At 38.3% G+C, this 21,397-nt stretch overlaps 1 long non-coding RNA gene across 1 annotated transcript; it reads left to right on the plus strand.

The window, feature by feature from the left end:
• The first annotated feature begins 676 nt into the window (after positions 1-676).
• Positions 677-1,971, plus strand: LOC110871242. Its single transcript, XR_002553580.2, has 2 exons — positions 677-1,717; positions 1,814-1,971. It is a non-coding gene; the product is annotated as an uncharacterized LOC110871242 (long non-coding RNA).
• The last annotated feature ends 19,426 nt before the right edge of the window (positions 1,972-21,397 follow it).

The raw sequence follows: 21,397 nt of genomic DNA on the forward strand, positions 1-21,397 counted from the left end.
ATCAGGATGTTGGAACAGAAGATCCATACTGGTGCCCTAAAAGTTTTTGGGTTGCGTTTGACTTCCCATGTAGTTTCGTGGTAAGATTCTATCTGTTCCTTGGTTTAATTGTTGTAAATTTGAATGATTTAAACAGTTTAGCGTGTTTATTTGTGTGAAGCTACTTGTGTATCACGGTCTGTGATTTGAGTTCAAAACTGATTCTAAAGGGGATTAAGAAATGGAACTTTACAGGTTATGGTTATAATTATGATGGTCATTTTGTTAATTGGGGACTAAAGTTGTCTTTCTTTTGATGTTAAGTCATGATATTATGATCGTCACGCATATTGAAGAAAGATCATTTAGGCGATTTGTTGAATCTTGCCTCGAACAAACAAACGGTTGTTGACCATCTTCTGTCTCAGGTTTCTAAGGAACAAACTACTTTGAAGTTTTAAGCTTATTTTTTCGTCAAATATAAATGGGTCAAATGAAAATATCAGCTTTAAAGGGAATGAGCCAAATAGGTTGAAAGTTGCCCAAATATACTAACGGGTCAAAAAGGTTGAAAGTCCGCCAAAGATAATCTATCGCAAACTACCTTCTAAATCTTGCTATCGAAGATTTAAGTAATTGTTTTTTTATATCTAACACATGCATATCTATAAACTAGATGGACGTAAAAGTTTTTGTGGGTACGCATGCAGAAAGTTGAAAACAGACTCGGGAAAATTGATTTGAGAGAGCTTGCATCAGCTGAGAGCCCATATACTTTCACACTTGTTTACAAGCACATCCTCAAACAACAACCTGATTACCCAGTAAGTATGGTTTAATGTCCTACTTGATAATTTATTTTATCTGATTGAATAAGCAGTTTACTCAGTTCCGCTTGACAGCTTGAGAGATAAAAAAGGTTGAATCTTGATGAGTTTCTCTATTTATTTTATCGGTTCACCCTCTGCCACATTTCAACACCAACTATTCATTGTAAGGCCACCCGTAGTGGGGCGTTTTTTTTTTAAAAAAATTCAAAAAAAACGCCGGAAAACGCCCCGGACCCCATTACACCCGGCGTTTCCGGGCGTTTTTTTTGTTCAAATTTGTTGTTGGCGTTTTTTTTAAAACGCTCGTTTTGTTTTGTGGAATGGTTGACCCACCAATCACCATTTGTTTCCTTTTTTTTTTTTAATAATTGGAAGGGGCGTTATTGGAATAATGCCCCACTACGCCACTTTTGCTATAATGCCCAACGCTGACTAGGATGCCATGTGTCAGATAATGCCCCATGGTGGGGGCATTATTTTTGTTCACCACTACGGGTGGTCTAAGGGTTAATGTGTTGATAATGGCCTGAAGTCTGTTTGTATACATACAACCGCCTAATCATTTTATTCAAAGTTTTATAAAAATAGACAAGATCTTATCCTGATCAACAAATTCGACCCGATCCGTTTCAACCTGAATCCATTTGTCCTTTGACCCAATCCGCTTCAATATAGAAGCCACAAAATATTATTGGCAGCAATGGAAGACTTGATGTTGAAGGGAACGCGAAATGCTGATAAAGCGTTCTTCCATCAGTTAATCATTTCTTTAATAATTTTTTTTATAAGGATTTGATATAATAAATAATTTTTTTGGGTTGCGGGCACTTCTTTCTCTGTACTCAGCTAGCAGTCTGGCATCTGTGATGAGTTTAATGTTTGGCCAATGCTGGAATACTTATGGACACGTAGGATCGATATATGTTTGTGTTTCCAGCTGAATATTTTTGTTTTCTTATCTCCATTTTATAATGTTGTTATGTTCGATTTTTATAAAATTTTAGGACTGATGTTGCTGGTGGACATACGCTAAGGGTCATGTTTGAAGGTGTTGTTACCTTGCATGTACTTATAATTAGAGGAATTTGAGTATTGTTCATGTTTCATATGCTTTTGTTGAATTTTAGTCATAAATTCATATGCTTATGAACTTGATAGTTAATATCTATATCTTGTTAGAAAAATAACCACTGCTTGAAAACCACTGATTGGAAACCACTGATCAGTTTGTCTAACTACTGATGAACTTAACTACTGATCAGTTTAAGCACTGATCAGTCTAACCGCTGATCAACCACTGTCGGTTGAAGCAGTGGCAAGATGAAACAGAACTACTGATCAGAACAGTGGTTAGAAAGGTTGCAAAAATAGAAGAATAAAAGAAACAGTAAACGATTTAACCGGGCTTGTGTTTGACACAATTCCCTTAAACAGATTCGCCGTCTGTTCCCAGGGTACGCCGGTTCGAAACAGCACCGAGCGCTGCCGGACTTGAACACTTGCCTGAAAGAAAACTGGAGAATGCTGTAGAGAGAAAGAGAAGAGACTGTTGATTTCGGTGTGTCTAAACTGAACGAAAAGGTTCGGTTTTATAGCCATAAAATTGTAACTGTGTTCTCAACATCATTGCAGCATATTAAAAGACCAGACTAATGGTCATTATTGCAATTATTGTATCAGTTTTAAAACTGAAACATAATGATCATTAAAAAGAAATCATAACAGTCTAGAAACTGAAAAGAATGATCATAATTAAAAACGAGAATAACAGTTACGAGTCTGTGCAAAAACTGGCCTCACGCGGGCCCGGGTTTTCGGAGCTGCATTCGTGTCCGCAGGATGTGCGGGCACGCACGAGTTCAACCAAATTCCAGCTCCGAAACTCAAATTTTTGCACCCCCCCTGCGCACGCGCGGGTAGGACTTGTGGTAAAACATGTCATAAGACTACAATTGCTTGGAGAAGCTTTTGCCTTATAAATTGCCTTTTCTTTTGTTCCCACACCAATGTGGGACAAGGTGGTTTTACCACTTGAGACTTTCCATTCACACCAAACTTCCAACAATCCCCCACATGAATGGAGGTCGATCTCAGAAACAACATTATTCCAATTTGATTTCAGCAGTTGAGTTTTGCATACGATAGGTAGGTGTTACCCTTTGAACCTTCGCTCATGAAATGCACTTAGCCCACTAGCTCTGAGTAGAACTCGATGTCTTTGAACTCGTCTGCCGTTTGTGTGGACGACAATGCACTTCACACAAGACTCTCCCTGACAAAGTCAAGTCCTCATAGTTATGTTCGTTATGGTCATGAACATGAGCCTGGTTCTGCGAGAGCCATTAGGTATTGTGCCCCAACAACACCCTTCGAAGCGACCCCACTTCTCTCTCACATAGGTGATTCACCATGTATGGTTATCTTAGTCGAATCATTAAAAGCCATAGGCTTAGCCTCACACTTGTCACTTTTTGGAATGGACTAGGAAGTTTACTAAGCCTTGCAATAAACTCCCTTATATATATACGTAGGGTTATCTCCCACAGTGACCTTATTAATTCATACAATTAGGTTTTCCTATTGAACTCAGCTCTTGGGATCTCCAGTCTACTGAGTTAGGTTTCCATCATATGAACTTATTTTCAAGGGCTTCAGTCCCATTCCCATGGACGACTTCTGTACTAACTCTCTACTTAGGCCTTTTGTTAGCGGATCCGCAATATTATCCTTTGACCTCACGTAGTCAACAGTGATAATTCCTGTAGAGATTAGTTGTCGTATCGTATTATGTCTACGTCTGATATGTCTGTTCCTACCATTATACATTGTGCTACGAGCTCTGCCAAGTGCCGATTGGCTATCACAATGTATACAAATGGCTGTTGCCGGCTTAGGCCATCTTGGTATATCCTCAACAAATTGACGTAGCCATTCTGCCTCTTCACCTGCTTTATCTAAAGCGATGAACTCAGATTCCATCGTGGATCTAGCAATAACCGTTTGTTTTGATGATTTCCACGATATCGCTGCACCTCCAAGTGTGAATACATACCCACTTGTTGCTCTGGAATCATTCGTGTCAGATATCCAATTTGCATCACAGTGTCCTTCTATAACTGCTGGATATCTGTTATAATGCAACCCGTATTCTCGAGTGTATCTTAAGTAACGAAGCAACCGAGTGATACAGTTCCAATGCATTGAACTTGGGTTGCTTGTGTATCTACTTAGCTTGCTCACAGCAAATGCTATGTCTGGTCGAGTACAACTCATAAGATACATCAAGCTACCAATAATTCTTGAGTATTCCAACTGGTTTACGGGTTCACCTCTATTCTTGGCTAGATGTTGACTTGTGTCAAGTGGAGTTCTAGCTTCATTAGAGTCATTCGCATTGAACTTCTCAAGAATTTTGTCCACATAGTGGGATTGACTTAAAACGAGTCCATTTTGGGTTCGCGTGATTTTGACCCCCAAAATCACATCCGCCAGACCCATGTCTTTCATGTCAAATCTTGCTTTTAGCATGTTCTTTGTAGATTTTATGATTTTGTCATCGCTTCTAGCAATGAGCATATCATCTACATATAGACACAAAATGACATATCCATCAGATGTGTCCTTCACATACACACACTTGTCACATTCATTGATTTTGAACCCAGCATCAAGCATGACATGATCAAACTTTTGATGCCATTGTTTTGGAGCTTGTTTCAATCCATACAAGGATTTCACAAGTTTACACACTTTCTTTTCTTGCCCAATAGCTGTGAAGCCTTCGGGTTGCTCCATGTAGATTTCTTCCTCGAGAATCCCATTCAAGAAAGCTGTTTTCACATCCATTTGGTGAACTTCCAAATTTCTAATGGCGGCAATGGCAAGCACCAACCTGATGGATGTTATTCGCGTAACTGGCGAATATGTATCAAAGTAATCTAAACCTTCTCGTTGTTTATATCCTTTGATCACCAACCTTGCTTTGTACTTATCGATGGTTCCATCTGGTTTCATCTTCTTCTTGAAGATCCATCGATATCCTAGTGGTTTACATCCTTGAGGAAGGTCCACTAGTTCCCAGGTATGGTTCTGTAAGATAGAGTCTATCTCACTTTTGATTGCCTCCCTCCACTGAGGTCCTTCTGAGGAATGTACCGCTTGTTGGTACGTTTGAGGTTCATCTTCTATCATATAGGTAAGAAACTCAGGTCCAAAGGATTTTTCAGTCCTTTGTCGTTTACTTTTCCTGATTTCAACTTCCTCGGTCTTAGATTGTTCTCGAGGTTCATCGTTTTCAACTTCTCCCTCGGGAACAATTTCCTCAACCGGTCTAGAAGAACTCGGTTCACTTTTATCTAAGCATGGGAACACATTTTCAAACCATGATGCATCCTTAGATTCAATTATGGTGCCTTTGCATATTCCAGGATTTTTAGAATCATGCACAAGAAAACGATAAGGACCATAAGGACGGGTGTATCCTATAAATACACAATCCACCGTTTTGGGACCTATTAGTAGCCGCTTAGGTGGTGTGACCACCACCTTAGCTAGACACCCCCACACTTTCAAGGATTTATATGGTGCTTTCTTTCCCGTCCATAATTCGTATGGCGTTACATCCTTTTTCTTATTGGGTATCATGTTCAACACATAATTTGCCGATAAGATTGCTTCCCCCCACATGTTTTGGTTTACACCGGAGCTTATCATCATGGCATTCATCATTTCTTTCAAGGTACGATTTTTTCGTTCCGCTATGCCATTTGATTGAGGGGAGTAAGGAGCTGTGAGTTCGTGGATGATTCCACTTTTTGCACATACGTCAATAAAAGGTGAAACATATTCACCTCCTCGGTCGCTCCTTACAATTTTGATTTTCCGATTTAGTTGATTCTCAACTTCGGCTTTAAACAAGATAAACTTGTCAATAGCCTCGTCCTTACTCTTAAGTAAGTACACATAGCAATACCTTGTACTATCATCAATGAACGTGATGAAGTACTTGTTCCCACCACGAGTAGGAATTGCTTTTAGATCACACACATCAGTGTGGATCATCTCGAGGGGTTCGGTGAATCGTTCCACCTTTTTGAATGACGATTTCGTTTGTTTTGCTTCTAGGCAAGTTTCACATTTATTAATTGAGTCGATATCGAATGTTGGTATGCAATCAAGTTTGATTAAACGACGAATAGAATTATAATTTACGTGACCTAGTCTACCATGCCATAAATTCGAAGACTCAATCAAATAAGTAGAACTAGTAGTGTTTTCTTTCATTGCATTCACGACAATTACATTCAGTTTAAACATTCCATTGAGGGCATAGCCCTTACCAACATAAACACCATTTTTGGTCAACACGACCTTATCCGACTCAATTACCATTTTGAACCCAAACTTGTTCAACTGCCATCCCGACACAAGGTTCTTACGAATTTCGGGAACATACAGCACATTGGACAAAGTGAGTTCCTTTCCCGAAGTCATCTTCAAAACCACGTTACCCTCGCCTTTTATTTCTGCCGTGGCAGAATTTCCCATGAAAACCTTTTCTCCATTAGTCACCTCCTTGAAGGTGTTGAAAAGGCTTTTGTCAAAGCACACATGTCGAGTAGCCCCCGTATCGACCCACCAATCCTTGTTATTTTGCCCAACTATGTTCACTTCCGTGACCAAGATCGAGAGGTCCGTGACCATGGCAACAAGCTTATCGACTTCATCTACCATGTTCACTTGTTGAGCATTTTCCTTTTTCTTGGGAAGCTTGCATTCGCTAGCCTTGTGGCCTTGCTTTTGACAATTGTAACAAGTTCCAAGGAACTTCTTTTTTCCAACTCCCCCCTTAGGACCAAGGTTGGAGCGTTTCCCATGACCTTTCTTTCCGCCCTTTCCACTGTTTTTTCCCTTCGAAGATTGCCCATGTTCAACAAGATTGGCCTTCACAGTTTCAGGACCATCAACCTTTTTTAGGGCCACTTTGTTATCTTCTTCAATCCGAAGACGAACAACAAGATCTTCAATGGTCATCTCCTTTCGCTTATGCTTGAGATAGTTCTTGAAATCAACCCAACTTGGTGGCAGTTTTTCGATCATTGCAGCAACTTGGAATGTCTCGCTGAGAATCATTCCTTCCGCATGAATATCATGAAGGATAACCTGCAATTCTTGGACTTGGCTCATGACAGTTTTTGAGTCTATCATTTTAAAGTCCAAGAACTTTGACACCACGAATTTCTTAGTGCCCGCATCTTCTGTTTTGTATTTGCGATCCAAAGACTCCCACAATTCTTTGGCAGTCTTGGCTTTGCAATACACATTATACAACGTGTCCACCAAACCATTCAAGATAAAGTTGCGGCACAGGAAATCCGAATGATTCCAAGCATGCATCGCGCTCACAGTTTGAGCATCCATCTCCCCTTCCTCAACATGGGGTTTCGGTTCAGTCAAGAACCTTGCCAGATTCAGCGTGGTCAGATAAAAGAACATCTTTTGCTGCCACTGTTTGAAATTCACACCATTGAATTTCTCTGGTTTTTCAGCATGCGAAACTGCATTAGGCAGTGGTGCAACCAGACCGGTAGTGACAAAAACAGCGGAAGTCATGACCGCAGAAACAGCACTGGTCATGACAGCAGAAACAGCAGTAGTCATCGGCTGAGATTCCATTCTGAAAGAAAACTGGTAATCAGTAAATAAAATCTGTTTAAGTTTGTTAGAAAAATAACCACTGCTTGAAAACCACTGATTGGAAACCACTGATCAGTTTGTCTAACTACTGATGAACTTAACTACTGATCAGTTTAAGCACTGATCAGTCTAACCGCTGATCAACCACTGTCGGTTGAAGCAGTGGCAAGATGAAACAGAACTACTGATCAGAACAGTGGTTAGAAAGGTTGCAAAAATAGAAGAATAAAAGAAACAGTAAACGATTTAACCGGGCTTGTGTTTGACACAATTCCCTTAAACAGATTCGCCGTCTGTTCCTAGGGTACGCCGGTTCGAAACAGCACCGAGCGCTGCCGGACTTGAACACTTGCCTGAAAGAAAACTGGAGAATGCTGTAGAGAGAGACTGTTGATTTCGGTGTGTCTAAACTGAACGAAAAGGTTCGGTTTTATAGCCATAAAATTGTAACTGTGTTCTCAACATCATTGCAGCATATTAAAAGACCAGACTAATGGTCATTATTGCAATTATTGTATCAGTTTTAAAACTGAAACATAATGATCATTAAAAAGAAATCATAACAGTCTAGAAACTGAAAAGAATGATCATAATTAAAAACGAGAATAACAGTTACGAGTCTGTGCAAAAACTGGCCTCACGCGGGCCCGGGTTTTCGGAGCTGCATTCGTGTCCGCAGGATGTGCGGGCACGCACGAGTTCAACCAAATTCCAGCTCCGAAACTCAAATTTTTGCACCCCCCCCTGCGCACGCGCGGGTAGGACTTGTGGTAAAACATGTCATAAGACTACAATTGCTTGGAGAAGCTTTTGCCTTATAAATTGCCTTTTCTTTTGTTCCCACACCAATGTGGGACAAGGTGGTTTTACCACTTGAGACTTTCCATTCACACCAAACTTCCAACATATCTATAATCTATAATACTGTTTCAAGGAAACTAGACGGCTAAATTGGTAATTTAACACCAATTTTAAGATGGCATACATACCTAAAGCTCGCGCTCAAATCCCAAATTTTTAACATTATCTTTCAATCTTGCCCCTCTCACTTCATCGCCCATCACAAGCCTACCCTCACCACAATCATCAACTCTGAAGATTCTAAGCGACGTTCCAGTTTGATCTCATCATCTCCCTGATTGATTAAACCTTAAATCCGGCATATGAATATTCCTAACGTGTGTTGTTTTCTTCTCAATCGTGCATCGTGACTTTCTCAATCTTTATCAGTTACAAACATTTCCAGGTCGATAAACTTGAGTAAAAGTTTATCCATCTCTTGTGACGTGTATGATGGATGACTCGTGTCAGTGGTGAGGTTAATGATATCGTTGAATTTGTTGTATCTTTTTAATCGTAAGTCCTAACTTTTATAGGATCAATACACCACAACCTGCAGTCTGCAGGATTTGAACTCCTAACATTTTAGGGAATATGATTTGGTTAGTTTACAATGGTTAACCATAGGTGCTCGGTATGTGCCAGTTAATTTTACATTCAGATAATAAATCCAAATAAAAAAGAAAAAAAGAACATGCTAATTCAAAAACAATAAAGAGGTAACAAGTATTATATTGTCTTAGTGACCGTTCAATTATTGTGTTATTTATACACCTAACCATAACCTAACCATAAAACTCAATTATAAATGAACTCCCTTTGGCTTTTATGTTGACTTTTTTATTTTTTTTTTTTAACCGCAAATTTCTTTTATTCCAAGACCTTTCCCTCCCACAGTGTTGTTTTGTCTTTACCAATTGAACACCACCCTATTGATTGACTTTTTTTACTTTTTTTTTTTTTTTTGAACTGCAACAACTTTATTAGACAATAAAGCCCAACAAGAGGCTGGTGAAACATACAAAATGGTTACAGGCTTACAGCATAAACAAAATGTTAAAATCTAGCCAATCAATCCAGTCAACGGATCTAATCCCTCCTCTAATCGAAAGCCACATAAAGGCGTCCTCCTTCATAAAGGTTGACTTTTTTACTTATTAATCACATGTTGTTCTCAACTTTCTTGATTTAATATATGGCTATGTGAATACAGATGTTAGCAAAAATATAGTTCCTCATGAAACTAAGGGAAGGGAAATTCGTCTTGGGTTCCGGATGACTCTTTGGCAAGTGAGTATATGTTTCTATTGCAAAACTACTAACAACTAGTTGTTTACCATGCGCGCGCGTTGCGGCGCGCTAAACCAAATCGTTCTATAAGAATGACAAAACATGTCAAATAACAAAAAGTAACTCAAACTAAAACGTCACGTATTTTCGGTACCGGTTCGGCACCGGTATTCACCGATTTTTACCCTCAAATACAACCCCCGCCCAAGGGGCCACGCCGAAACTCAAGCCCACCCGGGGTGGTGACTTGAGCGTTTGTACCCAACCCACGACACAACCCCAGCCCCATACCCCATATTCTAATATTTCCTAGATTTTTTTTGAACACATAGCCGTTGGCAAACGGCTAGCACAAACGGCTACTTGTCTTGGCCAATGAGATCCCGCCATGTCATCTTGATAGCCCCGCCCAACGCTCGGGCTGAAACCCCCCGCCTAAGGGGCCACGCCGAAACCCAAGCCCACCTGGGGTGGTGACTTGGGCGTTTGTACCCAACCCACGCCACAACCCCCGCCCCGTACCCCATATTCTAATATTTCCTAGATCTTTTTTTTTAAACACATAGCCGTTGGCCAACAGCTAGCCTAAACGGCTACTTGTCATGGCCAATGAGATCCCGCAATGTCATCTTGATAGCCCCGCTCAACGCCCGGGCTGAAACCCCCGCCCAAGGGGCCACGCCGAAACCCAACCCACCCGGGGTGGTGAATTGGGCGTTTGTACCCAACCCAACCCACAACCCCCGCCCCATACCCCATACCCCATATTCTAATATTTCCTAAATTTTTTTTTTAAACACATAGCTGTTGGCAAACGGCTAGCCCAAACGGCTACTTGTCTTGGCCAATGAGATCCAACCATGTCATTTTGATAGCTCCGCCCAACGCCCGGGCTGAAACCCCCGCCCAAGGGGCCACGCCGAAACCCAAGCTCACCCGGGGTGGTGACTTGGGCGTTTGTACCCAACCCACGACACAACCCCCGCCCCATACCACATATTCTAATATTTCCTAGATTTTTTTAAACACATAGCCGTTGGCAAACGACTAGCCCAAACGGCTACTTGTCTTGGCCAATGAGATCACGCCATGTCATCTTGATAGCCCCGCCCAACGCCCGGGCTGAAACCCCCACCTAAGGGGCCACGCCGAAACCCAAGCTCACCCGAGGTGGTGACTTGGGCGTTTATACCCAACCCACGTCACAACCCCCGCCCCATACCCCATATTATTATATTTCCTAGATCACTATTGATTTAGTTTGTTTTAATTAATACATTTGTTTTAATTAATATATGTTGAAATCACTATTTATTTAATTAATATATCATTTGTTTTAATTAATATATGTTGAAATCACTATTTATTTAATTAATATATCAAATGGCAATATCGTAAATAAGTAGCACTATTCATTCACTTCTAATTTTATTAGTATATAATTCTTGGAAAATACCAAAACATCAACACCGTTTTGAAGAATGAATTGACCAAAACATCGACACCGTTTTCAAGAATGAATTGACCAAAACATCGACACCGTTTTGAAGAATGAATATAGTTATTAATTTTGTAACTTTTTATGCATAATGGTATTGTAACTTATGCTTAGGGTGTTTTCCAGAAAAAGAAATTGATTTTTTACTTTTAACCAAAAATTTTTCATCTTTTGCAATTTAAACTCATAAAATTTGATTTCTTACTTTTAACATATAACTTTTCATTATTTACAATTTAACCTCACGACTTTTTTACTTTCAACATTTGGCCCTAAATAGTTTTCATCTTTCGTAAATTTTCGTTTTACATTTCGTTCCAAATTTTCCGAGTTAACACGGCGCAACTTGCATATGTGGTTTTACGTTTCCTTCTATTGTGAGTTAATACGATGCAATGTGCGTGTGGTTTAATGTTTTTACGTGTAGTTTTTCCCGTTTGACAGGTTCGTCACAACGTGCGCGTCTTAAGTTTACTTAATTATTCTTTTTTATATTTTACATTCCGGTCTGATTTCTTTACATTAACACGCCGTAACTTTAGTGTTGGTGGTCACTAATAGTGGTGTGACATTGATGCTATTTGTCACAATTTAACGCCCCCGCTGCAATGCAGGGGGCTTAATTCTATTCTAGTTAAAATAAAATTTCAAGATTCATTTTAAATATTTATAACAATTCCAAAAGCAAGAAATTAGTCAATTTCGCTTTCGCTCAAAATGATTGTTCTCTTAATGCTGTGATTTAGAGGCGACACTTTCTACCCGGTTATTTGTTAATTAGTCAATTTATGTTGTGTTTTTATTTCAAACAACTAATAATATCAAATGAAGAGGAACAACTAAAAAGGGAACATGCCAAAGTAAAGTCAACAAAAGTGCAGTTACAATAGCTTGATAGGGTTGTTAACGGTTTGATTTGGCTGGTTTTAAGTGGTTTTGAGGAAAATTCTAGGCCAAACAACTTAACTACGACTTCGGGTGACAACAAAAGGTGGCAACTTTTTGTTATCATATTAATTAATTTTGATATTAATTTGTAACTTCTTTATGCATAATGGTATTGTACCTTATGTTTAGGGTGTTTTTCAAAAAAAGAAATTGATTTTTTACTTTTAACCCAAAAATTTACATCTTTTACATTTTAAACTCATAAAATCTGATTTCTTACTTTTAACCTAAAATTTTTCATCATTTACAATTTAACCTCACAATCTTTTTACTTTCAACTTTGACCCTATATTTTTCATCTTTTGCAAATTTTTGTTTTACTTTTCGTTCCAAATTTTCCGAGTTAACACGGTGCAACGTGCGTATGTGGTTTTACGTTTCTTTCTAAATTTTGTGAGTTAATATGACGCAATGTGCGTGTGGTTCAATGTTTTTACGTGTATTTTTTCCCGTTTGACAGGTTCGTCACAACGTGCGGGTCTTAGATTTACTTAGTTATTCTTTTCTATGTTTTACATTTCGGTCTGATTTCTTTACATTAACACGTCGTAACTTTAGTGTTGGTGGTCGCTGATAGTGGTGTGACATTGATGTTATTTGGCACAATTTAACGCCCCCGTCGCAATGCAGGGGGCTTAATTCTAGTTAAAATAAAATATCATGATTCATTTTAAATAGTTATAACAATTCCACACCAATGTGGTGTGACATTGATGCTATTTGGCATAATTTAACGCCCCCACCGCAATATGGTGTGACATTGATGCTATTTGGCATAATTAGTCAATTTCGCTTTCGCTTCAAAATGTATGTTCTCTTAATGTTGTGATTTAGAGGCGACACTTTCTACCCGGTTATTTGTTAATTGGTCAATTTATGTTGCGAGGTGGCACAATATGTGTGGAACTTTGTATCACATTGGTGCAAGATATCAAGTATTTTCGCCTTTAGAGCTAAAGACCTGTTGGATTGGCACAAACATGTTCGAGGAAGTGTAAAGTGGAGGAAATTAGTGTATGCAATCATGCAGGTGTCACTATGGGTAATTTGGCGAAGCAGAAATGATTTGGTTTTCAATGACAAACAAATAAACTGGGATCGAATGACGAATGAAATTAAGCAACTAGGTTTCTTATGGATCGGAAGCCGATCGACACTGAAAGAAATAACGTGGAAGGAGTGGTGTAACTTTGATGTATCAAGGAAATGTGTTTAGCTTGACATTTTAAATTGGTGTATGTAACTTGGTGTGGACTAACACGTTGTTGGCCCATTGATTAATAAATAACTTTTGTTGGCCGTTCAAAAAAAAAAAAAAGAAAGAAAACGACAGTGGAATAATTGGTAAAACCTCGCCTCTCATCGAAGACGAACCGGCGCCACCCGTATTCGCCCTTCACCTAGATGCCGCGGAAAATAATGGGAAAAGTGTGAGTCAAACCTAAGTCACAAGTAATACCAAGTTTTTCTCCAACCATTTCACCACTACCTCATTGGATTTAAAAATTCTTTTTAACTTATAGGCTATTGAACATAAGTACTTGGTGGATTAATGTTCTCAGGAGAGTGTCGAGACCAAGTCTTTAATGTTCTCAGGAGAGTGTCGAGACCAAATAAAGCATAAAAATATTTAACATCTCTCTGTATAACTTTTTTAAGTGGTTTATGACAATATTTTGGTTCATATACATGGAAGTTTTGAAACTCGCTGAGTCTATAAAAGTTAAAGATTGAGAGGCGGAATCTTATATTTTTCACATTTCACCACATGCCACAAAACATACTCTAAACGTTAATATCCTCAAAACAAAAAAGAGAAATTGAATTCTAATAATCCTTAGTAGGCGTCATTGGTTGTTGGCAGTCTCACTTTTTATTATTCCCACTCGCAGTTCCACATTTCAAATATTTTGCCTCCACCGAGTTTTTATCCGAATTACACACTAATGTTTTAGGGTTTTTGATCCTACGGGGATATAAGTCGATTGATGTAAATCTTACCTCAAAAATGTGCTCCAAACGACTTGATTTTTGTTAATTAGAAGTTTAAACACCCGAATTGAAGCACTGTTTCGAGGTAAGTTTTACAGCAATCAACTCGTATCTTCGTTCTGATCGAAAACCCTAAAACATCAGTTTGTAACTTGGAAAAAAACTTAAGTACTTAAGTTTTATCAACTGAGGATCGGTGGAGACAAAATATTTAGAATGTGAGACTGACAGTAGGAATATAAAAAAACTAAATCTGTCAATAACTAATAACGTTTTCTAGGAGATTTTTAGAATACAATTTTCCAAACAAAAACTATAAGCCAACGAGCTTGTGGTGGAGTGGTATGGAGAGACTTGAGTTTCCAAGAGACACAAGTTCAATTCCTGCTTCTTCCCATTAGTTTTCAGCGACACCTGGTGATGATGAGAGACTAGGCGAGTAGGCGGCGATCGATAGTTCAATCCTTGAACTGAATAGGTTTTACCTCACCGCACTGTCGTGCCTTCGGACGAGTGTTCACGGGCTTCTGCCCTAGGTGACGGTTTTCCCTAGTTCGGAGACGACTGTATCCTGATGTGATGAATTTCGCCAGTATGTAGTGAATTTCGTCGAATTTCGTCAGTAGCCCCTTTAGAGAAGAGATTTTCTAATGGCACACCCCTTGTCTATCTACACACTTTTCAATTCAATACGCATCGTATAGGCCTATACGATGCGTATTGAATTAAAGTAAAAAACATGGCAGACTGACAGGTGCAGGTTATGTCTGGCGGCGGGCTCAGGCCGCTGTTTTTCTGAATTTATTTTTTGTTGTGTTGTGTCGAATGCGAACCCGAGAAACGAAAGGGATTTCGAGCAGTTGGTCGATGATATGATTGATAAAGATCTTGACATGATTATTTCCATTTTCAAGTATTATTAAAACCATTCAAGCCAACCAGTCTACAACGTGGTTCCCAATTTGCGGAACATAATCCCAGATTATCTAAAGAAACGCTTTTATCATGTGTCATGTGGTAAACAAATACCAAGGGTGTATACAGATCTCTATTCGGTCATCTTTCCAAGCTTTTACACACGAATATGTGGTTCCCAATTTGCGAAACATAATCCCAGACTGTCTAAAGAAGCGTTTTTATCATGTGTCATATTAGATGTGTTATGGTGAGATTTTTCAAGTTTGCACAGTGGGAGAAAAGACCAGCACCTCTATCAGTATTGTCCTTTAAATTCGCATAAACATATATTCGTTTCATAACCTCCTCCTATAAATCAACCACAACTCACCCGATACGTCTTCTCTAGATCACACATGATAAAAGCGCTTCTTTAGACAATCTGGGATTATGTTCCGTTTCTTTAAGATTTACGTCTGATGTCCAAGTTTGATCACATTTGACTTCATCTGCGACAGTCCAATGACTTTCTTGAGTCACATATCCGACAATAGGGCCCACGGATCTTATGCCCACCCGAGACCGACCTCTGGATCACACATGATAAAAGCGCTTCTTTAGACAATCTGGGATTATGTTCTGTTTCTTCAATATTTACGTCTGATCTCCAAGTTTGATCACATTTGACTTCATCGGCGGCAGTCCAATGACTTTCTTGAGTCACATATCCGACAATAGGGCCCACGGATCTTATGCCCACCCGAGACCGACCTCTGGATCACACATGATAAAAGCGCTTCTTTAGACAATCTGGGATTATCTTTTGTTTCTTCAAGATTTACGACTGATGTCCAAGTTTGATCAAATTTGACTTCATCTGCGGCAGTCCAGTGACTTTCTTGGTACAATAATCCGACAAACAGTCTTGCAATTATATCTTCAATCGAGACCGCATTATTAATTATAATGAAGCAATGAAGATTGAATGTGCAAAACCGCAACCGTTTTTTACTACGGAAACAGTGGCTATGGGAAATACAAACCTGACACGAACCACAATGGACTCAGACTCATACTACCCTTGTCGTTCTGTATTTTCTCCTTTTCTAATTCTCGAAGAATCTCGTAATGTATGAGACATGATAAAAGAGGAAATCTAATGGAACACCTAATTGAGAGAAACTTCTTTGAGCTAACCGCTGGTATCTCATCCTTCTGTTGTTCAGTACTTCCGAGACGATTCAAGTTATTTCAGTTATTTCTGTTGATTCAGTACTTCAACGTATTTTAGTTGGTTTCGAATATACCCAAAGAGATCTGAACCAACCGAAATCCACTTCCGAGATGATTCAAGTGAGTCCTATGAAGCAAGTGTCGGTCTATTCAATTGAGAGGAAACATTGCATGCCTTGAACGAGTCTAGAACACTCGTAATCCTCAACCGGCTTTGAAACCGGACGGAATCTACGAAGAAACTGTTCGATTTCACGGTGAGTGGAGAAATTAGCGACGGAGAAACTGTTTGAATTTGTGGATTTCGGTTGGTTCAGAAACTTAACAAGAGAAGCAACTAAAAAAGCGGTGAACGGTATTTAACGTACACACCGCATTCGAAGATCCTTGCATTAGACACAATTTGTTGTAATTTGTGGATCAACAGAAATAAATGAAATAGTTCTCTTTAATCTATTAGAACGATCCTTGTTTTGAGAACCTGATTCTGTTGTTCAGTACCAACAGAATGCATACACAAATAGTTCTAGTGGACGAAGCAAATGAAACCGGAGCTCTTATCTTGGTTGTTCAATACTTTCGTGTGCTAAATACAATGTTCATCTTCGTTATCCTTTGCTTTTTGCAATTCAAGCAGGCACAGATGCTAAACGTACTGTTATTACATCCGAGACGATTCAAGTGAGTCCTATGAAACAAGTGTCGGTCTATTCAATTGAGAGAAATCATTGCATTACATCTCCGTTGAAAACAAGTGGTTGTAATGATGGAACCCTTGATTTGAAAAAAAAAAACATTTTTGAGAAATTTATATTTCAATAAGCATCGTATAGGCCTATACGATGCGCATTAATCGATGATTTTACTTAAATACCCCTAGTTTTCTAATAAATTCAGGGGTATTTTTGAGAAAATTCCAAGTTTAATACGAATCGAATAGGCCTATACGATTCGTATTAAGCTGATATACGATACAACATAGGCCTATACGATCGTATATGGCATTATTTCAAATTTCGTGTTATCGTGTTTCCCTCGGTTCGACGCGTATACGTCTCGTTTTTTGCCGAACTTTCGCATATTTGGTCGTTTTATTACGTATACCTTCAACATAAGTCGTTTCGGTGCCGTTCGGTTGCGTGCGATTATCTTATTCTATGATTACGTACAGTTTTGTTTGAAATCCACTTGAACTCCATAGTGTCGTATTATATGTATATGTGTGTGGAAATATCGTTAGTCGCGTACTTTGACGCATTTTTGCGTATTTTGACGTATTCTAACATATTGTTGCGTATTTAATAGTATTTTTGACGTATTTTAGCGTATTTTAGCTTATTTTAACGTATTTTAGGGTATTTTTACGTATTTTAGCGTATTTTAGAGTATTTTAGCATATTTTAACGTATTTTAACATATTTTAGGGTATTTTAACGTACTTTAATGTATTTTAGCGTATTTTAGAGTATTTTAACGTATTGTAACGTATTTTAGACAACAACAGATAATGAACAGATTGTTGTACTTCTTGTTCCTAATGTACGCCTCAATTCATCTTTTTACTTTTTTCTTCGATTCCAACAAATAGTACCGCAACCGTTTTTTACTACGGAAACAGTGGCTATGCGAAATACAAACCGCAATCGTTTGTGACTATGGGAAACACAAGTTTTCTTTTTGATCTTGATGGATGTCCGTTATCTCAATTGAGGCGTGCATTGTTTAAATCTGAATATAACTAGATGTTACGTGTAACTTCATTAAACCAAGAACAAAGCCTATTTTCAAAACACATGTGTTCATATCAGTGTTGTTTATCACCCTGTGTGAGCATTGGAAACCCGACAAACAGTCTTGACAACTGTGACAGCTTATCTATCTGTGTGTGTCCCATCCATCATGTTATAGCAATCGATATCATTAACTACCAAAAGAATGCATACACAAATAAGTTCCAAAGAGTCCTAGAACACTCGTAATCCTCAATTGGCTTTGAAACCGGGCGGAGTCTACGAAGAAACTGTTCGATTTCACGGTGAGTTTGTGGACTTGTTCTCGAAAATGAAGGAAAAGGAGTAAAAAAGATGAATTAAGGCGTGCATTGTTTAAATCTGAATCAGTTGTTAGGGTTTCGTTTCTTCATGCTCCAACTAAACCCTTGAATCCCAATGCTTCTCTAAAAATATTCATTGCACATTCAATATTCATTGTCCACTAGAACTATTTATGTATGCATTCTGTTGCACATTCAATATTCATTGTCCAACAAATTGTGTCTGTCTGAACCAACCGAAATCCACAAATTCGAACAGTTTCTTCGTAGATTCCGTCCAGTTTCAAAGCCGGTTGAGGATTACTAGTGTTCTAGACTCGTTCAAACTATGTGACATGTGTCTATTACAGTGGTCCCGTTACTATTTGTGTATGCATTATTTTGGAGAACTTATCGTGTGTTGCAATTTGGAAAGATGACCGAATAGAGATTTAAATAACAAACTGTGCAGAACTTGTTTGCGTTATCCATCAACATAAGCCCGAAGAAACCAAATTCACAACAATAAGTCCGAGTCCATTATTGTTCGTGAATGTTTTGAATCATCATAGAAGACGTGTCTGGTTCTTCTGCTAGTGGTCGGGCTTCCAATACTCACACAGGGTGATAAACAATGTTGATATCATCATAGAAGCGTTGGGATTCAAGGGTTTATGAGTAAAAGTTAACATTCAGATTCAGATTCAGAAAGCAGATGATTTTGTACTTGGTTTATTCTCTTTAATCTATTAGAACGATCCTTGTTTTGTCACGTACATGCGTTTAATTCCCAACATCCTTGTAGGGTTTAGAATGTTTGAAGGAAATGTTGGTTCAATACCACCGGTTTCTAACTTTATGCTTGCATCCACCACAGTGAATATTAACTTTGTTGGAATCTACGAAGAAACTGTTCGATTTTGTCACACCCTGGCTTTGCGGAAGCGTGGTTAATTTGGACCCGATCTATGTTGTGGTAGCTCGGATCATCATTTAACCCGGGTTGGTCATGATCATGGATCATGACATAAGGTTGTTTTGAAAGAAACAAGGGTTAAAGGGTGAAACTCTACCACACACGAATCATGAACTTGTGTAAAAGCGTTTTTACTTGTGAAATAGTATTTACAACTAGCAGATCTACGTATCTGCAAGCGGTATTTTCAAAGAACCACGTATCAAAGAAATCATGTTTTCTAAAGACGGATCTTACGTTAACTAGAATGATTTTTAGAAACCACAAGTGTGTAAACACTTGTGTAGCACAAAAGTTTCGACAAAATAACTATTTTTGTAAAATCTACAAGAAGATGTAAAGAAGTACTTTCTATAAAAACGGGGTTTTTACGAAAACGGACTAATTTATATTAAGATCCGCTAAAAATAATGAGATTTACTTCGTATTTTTGAGTAAATCACAAGTTCATGAAATCTTTGCGATTTACATATTTATTAACTAGTTGTTGTGTTGGATATTGTTTTGATCGAATAAAGAAATTGTTGAATTGATTTGTAAAAGAAAATTATACGCTTGAAAGCGTGGCCACCTCCAGTTACAGAGGAAACTCTGGCAAAATTTTTCTAAAAACCTAACACTTAGAAATATTTTCACTATAAGTGTTAGAAATACTTTTTGACATGTTTTCGAAATATAAGTTTCGCCACGACTTTATTTACAAAATATCGGAGGTGGGATTTCACAAAATAAAACTTAGTAAATATATATTTAATATATATATTTTTCATAAATCACTTGATGCGTGTTTATGATTATTTTGTGAAGATACATAAATATTATTTTTAGAATAAAAATAATATTATCAAACGTTAACGAATCCAAAATAATACGGACGCTTTCACGATAAATATATAAGTTACACCGGTAATTACTATTACCACTCGACCGTTAAAACGTAACTTACGCACTTTACGGAAATATTTATGAACGCGTATTTTTGTTAAAGTATTATTTTGGGAGAATTTTGTGAAGTAAAAATATAATATTTTTGAGAAAAATATTTATATTTTGGGAATTAGAAATAAATATATATTAAGTGAGACTTAATAATATATTTTCAAGATATACGAACACACATGTATTAAATCCCCCATCCTTGGGAAGGAAAATAATTACCAAGTATATACGGAATGTAAACACGAAATAGTTGTCTAACTATTTCCCAAAAACCTAAACCATAAAGCTAAGGCACGGCCGTCCGTCTAATAGAGTTAGTACATGTAGGTCGTTGCACAGCTGCTTGACTTGGAGTATACTTGGTAGAGACGCACCGACTGTGAGTTCATGTCCCCCTTTTCTCTTAACTGTTTTCAGTTTTCTAAACTACGGGGGTGAAATACATGTTACTTTGATTATGATTACTTTATACATGGTATGGTTAGCGTAAGGAGGGTTACTATTTAGATCATGTGAATGGGTAGGCGGAAACTTGAGGTCATTAATCCTCAGGGTAGGACCGAGGGGCAGGAGCGATAGATCTATTTGGGTGTAGCGAGCCCAGTCCCAGGCCCAGCATAACGGACCTCGGGATGACTTTGTACCCGACGCATAAATCTGCTAGGTTTGAGCCTTCCTACTTGCATTTCACACATATCAATGGCCTTGCAAACCATTGGTGATCTCTTTTTCCTTATTTGCTACATACCAGGATTTTGATAAATACAAAGGTTTATTTACTCACTTACACATGAACTCGCTCAACATTATTGTTGATTTTTCAACTTACATGTATTTCAGGGAATTAAAAGATCTGGCACGGTATGGCACGTTTTCCCGCTGCACTAGTACGAGGTCATCCGGGGTTTAGGGAATGTGACTCTTTCCTGGACAAGTCACAGTCCTTAAACCATGTTTATGTTATGTTTAAGTTTGTTGAACAATGTTTATGTTGTTAGGGTATGTTCCGTTAAAACAATGTTGTTGTTTTTGGATTTTAAAACTAAATCGAATGGATGATCTTGCATGATTTTTATTCATATAGCTTTGTTATGGTTAAGCTATGGTATTAAGAAGTCACACCAAATTAACCACGCTTCCGCAAAGCCAGGGTGTGACAGATTTCACGGTGAGTGGAAAAATTAACGACCGAGAAATTGTTTGTATTTGTGGATTTCGGTTGGTTCAGAAACTTAACAAGAGAAACA

Source organism: Helianthus annuus, chromosome 8 (assembly GCF_002127325.2).
Source record: "Helianthus annuus cultivar XRQ/B chromosome 8, HanXRQr2.0-SUNRISE, whole genome shotgun sequence".
NCBI classification, from domain to species: Eukaryota; Viridiplantae; Streptophyta; class Magnoliopsida; order Asterales; family Asteraceae; genus Helianthus; species Helianthus annuus.